Source organism: Neofelis nebulosa, chromosome 13 (assembly GCF_028018385.1).
Source record: "Neofelis nebulosa isolate mNeoNeb1 chromosome 13, mNeoNeb1.pri, whole genome shotgun sequence".
Lineage (NCBI taxonomy): Eukaryota > Metazoa > Chordata > Mammalia > Carnivora > Felidae > Neofelis > Neofelis nebulosa.
Genome location: NC_080794.1, coordinates 15,381,498 through 15,393,585, shown reverse-complemented (window position 1 = coordinate 15,393,585; position 12,088 = coordinate 15,381,498).

Below are 12,088 nucleotides of genomic sequence, written 5' to 3'. Positions count from 1 at the left end.
CAAGTTTTCAACTTTTTATATCACCAGGGCCCCAAAGTGGAACATATGATCACATTTCAGTGAAGCAACCCCATTTTATTTCTGCTGTGGTTTCAGAATATTCTGGCACACACAGTCGCTTCAGCCGACTCTTTAACATGCACAAGTACCCGTCACATTTGTCACAACATATTCATACTAATCCTAAGCACTGGTTATCGTTTTGGGGCTTCTTGAAAATCCAATTTGTAATTATTGCCTTGTTGACTCTCACAGGTACAAACGGCATGGTAACTCCAATCAGTCTGTGTTGTTCTCTGTCAGCCACGAACATTTCTAGAATACTCCCATTACTTCGGGGTTTTTGTGTTTGTTTTTTGAACAATATATTCCTACCTTTATGCAAAGTTGAGGCATAGTTTTACCTTTATTAATTTATAATATATGAATGCAGTTCTACGCGGAGCATGACAAAGTAATGTGGAGATGTGACAGTACCTTATAATAATGGTTTATTATTATATATATTTATGATAGTAGTTAGTACTATACATAATATTCTTGCATGATTCTAAGCACCGTACGTATTCAATGCCTTTAACAGCCCTATGATGAATGTAATTTTATTTTGCCCATTTTTACAGAGGGGGCATTGTAAGCACACAAAGACTTAATAACTTGACCAAGGTCATAGAGCCAACAAGCTGCAGAAAAGCAGCATTCCGCAGAGGCAGTTTGGAGCTGGAATCTGTGCTCTTAATGACCCTCTTACACGGTCCTTCTGATGTGACCTGCATTCATGTAACTTCCTTCACCTAATGTGATATGAATTACCACACTTCCTCTCTAGCAAAATGCCAACACTTCTAAGGAGAGCCGTAAGTTAATAAGATAATACTATGGGGAGAAAGAGAAAGAAGAAAAGAAGGAAAAAGGAAACTGAAGACAAGAGGAAAAGAAAGAATGACAAGCAAGTTTCCTTTGGTATCAGTTAGAAAACACATTTTTACTTAACAGCATTAAAACGTAGACAGATACACCTATAACAAAAAACACATGCTACGCTTCCCTTTTTATACTAGGTTCCCTAGTGGACAAATACGAAAGGAAACCATTGTTCTGCTTGATATCTGGGTGAAACTACTATTTGGATTAACCACAAAATTAAAAACCTTAAATTTCCTGGTGCATAATGAAGAGAGCAGATTTATGATGGGGAAGGGGAATGAGGGGAGGAAGGGAATTTAAGAAGAAAAATTGGAGGGCGCTGGGTGGCTCAGGAAGTTAAGACTCTGACTCCTGATTGTGGCTGAGGTCATGATGTCACAGTTCCCATGGTCGAGCCCCACATCGAATGTCAGCACTGTCCCCACGGAGCCTGGTTGTGATCCTCTTTCCCTCTCTCTCTGCCCTCCCCCACTGGCTCTTTCTCTCCCTCAAAATAAATAAACTTAAAAAATTTTTTTGTAAAGAAGAAGAGCCTCAAATCACCACAAGATTTTAGTGTCATTAGAGGATTACTGTAATATCAGTGGCCAAAAGGCACATGATGCAAACATTCTGCTCTGGCTTTCCAGATACCAAAGTGTAGTAACTGCAACAATATTCAGGGGTCACAGTGGTGACAGGACAAAGTCTCTATCAGTGCCACAACAACAAAACAGATACACTGTGCGTGTGGCTGAATAAATACTACAGATCTGTGAGGTCTGTCTGTAGTGCCGTGATGGAATCTTCTACGTAATGAGGGCAGTGTTTTCCTGTGAACTCTGGAGGCCTTGTAAGATGCCACACCAGACAGACAGTACTTGCCGATGAAGCCAAATGGTGAAAAAGCTCCTTTGAGACCCTGTTACCCCACTAATTGTTTGTATGGTTAGCATTCGAAGGCATGGGTCCTCTGCCGGGTCACGTTCCCCACATCTACTCTCCGTGTAGGATGGGCACTTGAATAACATGGGCACTGCCTTACCAGTTCCTCCAAAATTCACACACACACACACACACACACACACACACACACACACACACACATCTTTGGGGACCGACTTCTCCATCTCCCAGTCCATATCCTTTTGAGGGTGTTCAGTGCAAGCCTATAACTGACTGAAGTTATTTCCCAGCTCATTGAACTACATATGAGGAGAAGCCGTCTGCAATAAAAGTGTGAGATCAGATCTAGATACGAAGAGAATCTCTTAAGTTCCTATTTCATATTGTGTGAAGGGCTGTTCCAGCTCTGAGTTTCCTAATCATAATTCCTCAAATTCATTCCCCCGCCCCGAGTCTTTCAGTCATGTTTAAGCAAAAGGAAGGAAAAAGAAAGAAGGAGAAGACAGATTATTGTAATGTTCCTGGCTAACATTAATGTTTCATTTTCTTTCCCCATTGTTGTCTGCCTAATATAATCCAACATTTAGGAAATATGTTACATCCAAATGAAAATGGCAACAAAGCAAAGCCCATAGATTTACTCTGATCATAACAAAACAAAGCGTGGCATTACTCAGAACTCTTCCTTAACTGCACAGTCTGAGGGATTTCAGATTTCCCTGGACCCCTGGCCGTGTCCAACAGCATCTCAGATGGGGCCACACCTGCAACTCAAATACCACAGAGGCCAACTGAGTGGAGGGCCAGCAAGTGTATCGAGATCCCCGGCTGCCTCAGAACCTGGAGAGCACAGATCTGGAGTGTTATTACAGACGGAGCATCTTCAAACAAAATATTCACATTTCATCAGGGTGTGTGTCAAAAAGAAAATCTGGAAGAATCCTAAAAGCATATATACCTCAGGGCCTACCCAAACCTTCTGGGACACACACTTTTAGGGGTTGAACCCAGGAATTTTTCTGACAGAACTTCCAATCTGATTGTGATGTTCACACCTGATTAAGAATATTTGGGGCGCCTGGGTGGTTCAGTTGGTTGAGCGTCCGACTTTAGCTCAGGTCACAATCTCGCGGTCCATGAGTTGGAGCCCCGCGTCGGGCTCTGTGCTGACAGCTCAGAGCCTGGAGCCTGTTTCAGATTCTGTGTCTCCCTCTCTCTGACCCTCCCCCGTTCATGCTCTGTCTCTCTCTGTCTCAAAAATAAATAAACGTTAAAAAAAAAAATTTAAAAAAAAGAATATTTGCCACATTCTTTTGGTACGTGTGCCTCAGCAAAGGAGAAAAAAAAAAGGTTCACTTTACTCTGGACCTAGAGATTCTATCACTAATCAGATAATCTGGATTTAGCACAATGGTGGCATGCGATTTATGTGTTATATGAATGAATGAATGACTGAATGAATGGATGAATGAGTTACATGTTACACAATCATGGGGACTGACCTCCTTCGTGAATTTCCCTGGCAGACAAGAAACTAACGCAACTCCTGTTAGTGTTAAGTGTGTCTATAAAGTGCAACAGCGGCCCTGGGATAACGTGGCGTTTTTAGTCTCTTTTTGCATCTGAAGAAGCTATTAGACTCTAAGGCGCCTTTTAGTTTAACAAGTATTTACTATTCACCCATTTGGATACACGCCGGGGGAGCTGGCAGAGCAGGGCACGATGCCAGGAGCGTAAAAGTGGCTGCAATCAAGCCCCAGACCCTCAGAGGTGATCTTCATGCGCTGACCCTCAGCCACCGTGATCCTCAGCAGGCGGGTTTGGCCAGGCTCGGATGTGACTCAGAAGACGGATGGCGGGCGGATGGCAGGCGCCGTGCTTGGGAACTCTGGCCTCCGTGCTCAGAGTGAGAGGGTGAAGGCTTTGGCTAGGGGAGAATGCTCTGTTCTGGGTTCGACCGCACTCACGGGAGCCGCGTTCATGTCTCCGGGGCAAGTGCACCTGCAGCGGTGGGCCCGCGAGTGTGAGGAGTCGCTGGGCTGCTTCGTTTCTCTTCCAGAGAACTGACCGTGGTGAAGATTTAGTCATGCAATGTGCTAGAAAATTATGCACCTCTCACACTACAATTTCCATCTCAGATGATTCATTTTTAATTCCACACAGAAGCGGGATAGTAAACAGCCGCTGTGTCTGCCTGCCAACGTCCATTCCCCCTCCGTCGTTCTTGTTTCCTTCTGGGAAAGCCACCCGCTCACACTCTCAGGCCCGTCAGCCCAGAGCCGGGGCGAGTATTAAGGGCAACAGCATACCCGTTGTCATTTATAACTACAGCTGCTGGCACCCTTCTTCAGTACACCGAAGGAGTCTACCTACAGAGGAAAACAGAGGCCAGAGATGGAGAAAGCAGGAGAGATGGGAAAAGGGGGGCAAAGGGGAGGGGTGCTGGGGGAGCTCAGTCTGTTGAGCGTCCGACTTCGGCTCAGGTATTGATCTCATGGTCTGTGGGTTCGAGCCCCGCGTCGGGCTCTGTGCTGACAGCTCGGAGCCTGGAACCTGCTTCGGATTCTGTCTCCCTCTCTCTCTGCCCCTCCCCCGCTTGAGCTCTGTCTCTCTCAAAAATAAGTAAACATTAAAAGAAAAAAATAAAATAATTTAAAAAGGAGGAAGAGGGAGAGAGGAGGAAGAGGATGGGGGTGGGGGTGGGGGACAGACCTTGTTTGAGGCTCTTCATTTGTTCATAGCCCCAGTTTCTGCCTTTGAGTCTCTTAGTTATATGAACAGTACTGAATCCCTCCTTTAAAGAAGTTTGATTCTAGGTCCTGTTACTTGTAACAGCACAAACACTGCTTACAGTGACAGCCCCAGCGATTCAGATCAAGGCCAGGACTAAGAGGATGTGGGGATTCTCGCTGGGCTCCAGGAGGAGAGCCCAGGATGTCAGCCCCCACCTCCGGATTCCTGAAGCCTCTCTGTGCAAAAGTCAGCATAACACTGGATACCTGGGGGGTGGGGGGGCGGGTGCAGGGATGCTGTTATGAATAGTTTACTGGGGACATCAAAGCAGGACCCCTCCATCTTCTAAGTCAGGGTACTTTTAAAAGGGAAACGGAACAGTGTTAAACATGCTCTTAGAACAGCAGGCATACATGCACCAGAACTGTCCCAGGAAAACCAGGATGTGCAGTCCCTTCGCCAAGAAAGAGAGGAAAGATCCTGGATGTGATGGCAAAAAGGCTCCGGTTCAAGCCCGGAGTCTGTCAGAGACGCTGGCAAGCAGTTCTCTCTGGCACTCGGGTCTTTAATTTCTTCACCGAATCGTGGCAACGACGCTTTTTCTCTCATGGTACGGAGACCACATGATATATGGGCTGTACGCTGAAACAGGTCTAAGTAAACATTTAAACCAAAGCAGATGTCTGCACAGAAGCCACGCGCCCCACACTTTGTCTCCCAATTCCACCCAAACTGGAACGCTACAGAAATGGGTTCAGCTGCCAAATCTATCATTAATTTGCAAAATCTAAGGAGATATTTTTCTTCAATTTATACTGACGCAGTATTCTTAAACAATTCTGATTTAAATGAGAATTTCAGTTAAGAATTTCGGTGAGGAATTTCAGTTGGCTGAAGCACACCCAGTTAGATACGTTTTATGTTTTCACCAATAACAGAAAACGCACATTGGGTCATAGGTCTGGTAAGTCTAAAATATGCAAATAATAGGCATTCCATGGCAGTCCCTTCAGAGGTTTGGCAAAATTTCAGCGCCCTCCTGCCAGGGGGCTGAACTAGATTTGCAATTGCACAAGAGAGTTTCACCAGGTGTGTGCTCTCAAAAATTCTAGGAGTCTCCAGCGCTCGTCCAATTTTAAAACAATTCTCCAGGGGCTCATTAAACAGTGATTCCCGTTAAGGGCTACCTCACTCTTTGGATGAGGCCCTAAATTCAAGGATGTTCATCCAAGCCCTCACCGAGTGACTATTACCTAGTTCTAAAGGTAAGAAACCCCACACCAGTATTCCAGGCAAACACCTACTAAAACACAAAGACCTGCCATTTTCCCTAATTTGTACATAGAATTGATACCGAGTCATTTCAACACGGTTTGGTGGGTGCTGTCTGCCCACCCTCTCACTTTCTCCATACCACTCACAGGGCTCCGTAAACTGTGCAATGGTTTGCTGCCCTCGGTGATGGGAAGAAGGGCCCTACCCTTCACCTCTAGCTTTTCACACAGGCTTGACCATTACATATACGGATTTGTTTTTTATAGTAGATGGCATACAATGTCGATTCCTCAATCTAGATGAAATGTGCTGTTTTTGTAGTCATCTATATGAGACGGCTTTCCAAGATATCAAAGTGAAATTTGTAGTTACCGAACATCACCATATTATTTTTCTATTTTTTTTTAACTTTTTAAGTTTATTTATTTTGAGAGACAGTGTGCGTGGGCAGAGAATGAGAGAGAGAGAGAAAGAGAAAGACAGAGACAGAGAGAATCCCAAGCAGGTTCTGTGCCATCAGTGCAGAGTCTGACGTGGGGCTCCATTTCAAGACCATAAGATTATGACCTGAGCCGAGATCAAGAGTTGGATGCTTAATCAACCAAGCCACCCAGGTGCCCCCATGTTACTTTTCAACTATGTTTTCACAAGTAGGTTAATTGTTGCTTAACCGACTTATATTTTAGTATACCGGCTTCGCTCAAAAAAAAAAGAAGAAATTTATTTTCTCCTTCGAGTTTCAGGACACCTATGTTTTGCCTTGACCACAGTACGCGATCTGCTTACTTCAGGGCCAGGCTCCCAAATGGCGTGCGCGGCCACCTGTTGGAGAAATCCGTGCCTTTGGAGCAGAGCGGACTTTTAGTTCATTGGGTGCCCATGTTTCTCACACTGTGCCAAGACCAATCATAAAACATGCTCCCCGTGCAACGACCCTGGTGCAAAAATCACCTCTTGACTATGAATTGCTGCTGCCTGGAAGCTTCAAGGGCTGTGAAGGTGACTTATCTCATTTCCACAGTAAAAGGGTTTTTAATACAGGCAATGTTTTCTCCCAGAGTATTAAAGAAAGGTACTGAAAAAGGAAAAGTTAAGTGAGGGGGAAATAAAGCATGAAAATGCTGCTTTAAGAATAAAGAGGATATGCTCCCAGTACAGTTTTCATTAAATCACTTCCCTTCACGTCAGAATATGCTCTTTGCGAACAAAGAAGTAGGCTTGTCATTGGCTATGATCTGACTTTGTTAGTGTCACACTCAAGGTCTTCCAGGACACGTGTCCCTATCAGTTCCCAGAGTTTCATTTTCTTTTTAAAATTTCACACTGTACGTCTTGATGCACTTCCTGTCCTCATGATGCCCACATAGGTCTCAGTCTAACGGAAGAATGAACTCAACGTCTTTGCTGTTCCTCCAACACACCATTTCATGTCTCTCTCACATACTCTGTCCCTGCTCTCTCTGCTTCTTCGATCTTGAAAAGCCCTCTCCCACCTTGTCTACAGGTAAGCACAACCACCTTACAGGACTCGGCACCAATGTTACCCTCTTGAGGAAGTACTTTTACCCCATTACTCGTGTTGTCCCTGAATAAAATGGAATCACTCATTTATATACCTTCCTACCATAACACCTATATATTAGTATGCTCACATGCCTCTCCCTAACTGGAATGCAAACTCTTAAGGGAAAGTATACTGTATTAGTATTATTATATCCCAGGGCATATCAAAGCATCTGACACAGAGCTGGTATTCCACAGTTCTAAAATGAATAGAGGTAATGTGAATGCCATAAGGTCATGATAATAGGCAATTATTCCATAATTATCCCATTATTTTCTGTAATATTATATTTTGCATCTCTTGGAAGTACATTTCAATAATCTCTAAAATGTCATGACTCTGACAATTATTTTTTTTGAGGTATATAACATTATATAACTCTCAGGGTACAACATTATAATTTGACATCTGTGTGCACTATAAAGGGATCACTACTAAAAGTCTACTTACCATCTATCACCATACAATTGACCCCTTTCACCCATTTTGCCCATTTCCCTCTGGTAACCATTGGTGTATTCTCTGTATCTATGAGTTTTTGTATTATTTTGTCTGTTTTTTAGATTCCACATATGAGCAAAATCATGTAGTATTTGTCTTTTTCTGTCTTACTTAGCATAATACCCTCAAGGTCCATCCGTGTTGTTGCAAATGGCAAGACTTCATTCTTCTTTGTGTGAGTAGTATTTCATTACACACACACACACACACACACACACACACCCCACAACCTCTTTGTACATTCATCTATTGATGAACACCGGATGCTTAGATTGCTTCCATATCTTGACTATTGTGAATAATGTTGCAGTGAACATAGGGGTGCATATATCTTTTCAAATTAGTGTTTTCGTATTATTCAGATAAGTACCTCAAGGTGTAAAAGCTGGATCATATGGTAGATATGTTCTTACTTGTGAGGAATCGCCATACTGGTTTTCGTAGTGGCTGTGCCAATTGACATTTCCACCAACAGTGCAGGAAGGTTCCTTTTCCTCCACATTCTTGCAAACATCTATTATCTTTTTTATTTTAGCCATTCTGACAAGTGTGAGGCAATACCTCACTGTGGTTGTAATTCGCATTTCTCTAATAATTAATAACGTTGAGCATCTTTTCCTGTGCTTGTTGGCCACCTGTAGGTCTCTTTTAGAAAAAGATATTTGCCCAGTTTTTAATCACAATGCTCGCTTTTTTATTATTGAGTTGTATGAATTCTTTATATAGTATGGATATTAACCCCATTTTGGATATGTGATCTGCAAATATCTTCTCCCATTCAGTAGGTTCCCCTTTTGTTTTGATGATCATGTCCTTTGCTGTGCAGAAGCTTTTTAGTTTGATGTCATCCCGCTTATTTATATTTTATTTCCTTCGTCTCTGATGTCAGAGCCACAGACACATTGCTAAGACTGATGTCAAAGACCTTACCACTTATCTTTTCTTCCAAGAATTTTATAGTTTCAGATCTTACTTTCAAATCTTTAATCCATTTAGAGTTAATGTTTGTATAGGGTACAAAATAGTGGTTTAGTTTCTTTATTTGCATATGGCTGTCCAGTTTTCCCAGCACCATTTATTGAAGAAAGTTTTACTGAAGAAAGACATTCCGATGTATGTTTTTGACTCCTTTGTCTTAAATAAATCGTCCGTAAATGGGTGACTTTACATCTGGGCTCCCAATTCTGTCCCTCTGATCTGCTGTCTGTTTTTATGCCAATCTCTAAGGTACAATGCCTCTGACAATTCTTTTTTCTTTTTTTGCCAATTTGCAGAAGTAATAGTTCTAATAATGAAGTATGGAATCATCTTTTTTTTGAGAGATTATTGAGTGGAAAGCACCAATATCATACTTATAAAATAGGTGAAGATGTCTGAGTCCTGGTCTTTGTACACAGTAAAGTTGCCATTCAATCCACGTAGGATGAAACTCTTGCCTTATGGTCTATATTCCAGTACCCCCCTCCCCCCCCCAGCAATCCTAGTAAGCCTGGGAAAAATATCTGGAAATAATTTCTTATAAGAGCATAGCTCATGGCATGTGTAGGTCAGTCTTAATCACATCTGCCTGTAAAAGGTTGTTTGCCATTTGTGATTGTATATTACATCAAATGCAATTTTGAAAGTATGCCCTTAAAGAAAGAGTTTGCACACTTTTAATTTTCTGGGTTTTTTCCTGTTTTTTTAAATAACACTATGTCTTTTTAATATTCTCCACATCCTACTTTTTTTTAACTTTTTGATTTGGTAAAATTTGGGGTGATACTGTCACTGAAAATGCCAATAAAATTATTGTACGTCTTCACCAATTTTGGAAATTCATACAAAGTAAGATTGCTTAGTCATATTAATTTTTATGACTCTATTGTAGTATTTCATTTCAATGCATGTCATCTCAAATTTCCTAGAGATCTGGGAGTAATTAAAATGTATTAGCTTAAATCAACAAATATTACTATAATATTGATTTAAAACTATAATTATCAATGCCTTTCTCTAAGAAACATAGATTTCCCTAAGAAACATAGAGAAAACAAAAGTATACAAACTAGGTAATTTATGACCTCCACAATCCAGAGATGTCTGACAAAAATCAACACAGAGAATAAAATTAGCAAACATCACTTAGAGGAATATGATCCAGTGGAAAAACTAATTGAAATTTAAACTGTGTTTTAAAATAACTCAGCAAGGGGCACCTCGATGGCTCAGTCAGTTAAATGTCTGACTTTGGCTCAGGTCATGATCTCGCAGTACATGGTTTCAAGCCCTGCATCAGGCTCTGTGCTGACAGTTCAGAGCCTGGAACCTGCTTTGGATTCTGCATCTCCCTCTGTGTTCCTCCCCCACTCACACACACTCTCTCTCTCTCTCAAAAATAAATAAACATTTAAAAAATTAAAATAATAAAATTTCAGTAAGATGCATGGAATATATATATTATATATGTATAACACATATAATATAAACAACATATATGACATTTATACGCATATTTATAAATTTATACAAAATTTGCATACACATAATTTTCAGTGTGAATTATGGTATATTTAGCAATGGAAAATAATGTTTTTCAAACTTCAACTGAAATTACAAATATCGGTTATTTCGTAAGCCATTTCCTTTATGTACATAGAATGTAACATAAGATGGTATGTTTCTTCTAGAATACTGAAAGGCCAATAATTGTCGTTACCTTTTTTTTTAAGTTTATTTATTTATTTTGAGAGAGAGAGAGAGGGAGTGCAAGCAGGGCAGGAGCAGAGAGACAGAATCCCAAGCAGGCTCCACACTTTCAATGATGCAGAGCTCAAATCCACAAATTGTGAGATCATGACTTGCACTGAAATCAAGAGTCAGATGCTTAACCAACTGAGCCACCCAAGTGCCCCCATGTTGCCTGTAAAGGAAATTTTTTAAATTTATTTTTTTAAATTTTATTCTCAAGTTACTTAACAGTGTACTATTGGTTTGAGGAGAACCCAGCGACTAATCACTTACATGTAACACCCAGTGCTCTCCCAACAAGTACCTTCCTTAACGCCCCTCACCCATCTATCCCACCCTCATCAACCCTCAGTTTGGCTCTCTGTATTTAAGAGTCTCTTATGTTTTGCCTCCCTCTCTGCTTTTGTCTTGTTTTTCCTTCCTTTCCCTATAAACATCTGTTAAGTTTCTCAAATTCCACATATGAGGAAATCATGTGATATCTTTCTCTGACTTATTTCACTTAGCATAATACCCTCCAGTTCTATCCATATTGTTGCAAATGGCAAGATTTCATTCTTTTTCATTGGCAAGTAGTATTCCATTGTGTGTGTGTGTGTGTGTGTGTGTGCGTGCGCGCATGTGTGTGTTACATCACCTCTTCTTTATCCATTCATCAGTCAATGGACATTTGGATCTTTCCATACTTTGCTATTGTTGATAACACTACTATAAACATTGGGGTGCATGTGCCCTTTCAAATCAGCATTTTTGCATCCTTCGGATAAATTCCTAGTAATGCAATTACTGCATTAATTCCTTGTAATACAATTATTCTGGGTCAGAGGGTAGTTATATTTTTAATTTTTTGAGGAACCTCCACACTGTTTTCCAGAGTGGCTGCACCAGTTTGCATTCCCACCAACAGTGCAATAGGGTCCCCTTTCTCCACATCCTCGCCAACACCTATTGTTTCCTGAGTTGTTCATTTTAGTCATTCTGACCATTGTGAGGTGGTATCTCATTGTGGTTTTGATTTATATTTCTCTGGTAATGAGCGATGTTGAGCATCTTATGTGTCTGTTTGCCATCTGGATGTTTTCTTTGGAAAAGTGTCTATTCATGTCATCTGTCCATTTCTTCACTGGATTATTTGTTTTTTAGATGTTGAATCTGGTTAAGTTCTTTATAAATTTTGGATACTAACCCTTTATCTGATATGTCATGTGCAAATATCTTCTCCCATTCCATAGGTTGCCTTTTAGCCTTGTTGGCTATTTCCTTCACTGTGCAGAAGCTTTTTATCTTGATGAGGTCCCAATAGTTCATTTTTGCTTTTATTTCTCCTGCCTCTGGACACATGTCAAGTAAGAAGTTGCTGCGGCTGAGGTCAAAGAGGTTACTGCCTGTGTTCTCCTCTAGGATTTTGATGGTCTCCTGTTTTACATTTAGGTTTTTCATCCATTTTGAGTTTATTTTTGTGTATGGTGTAAG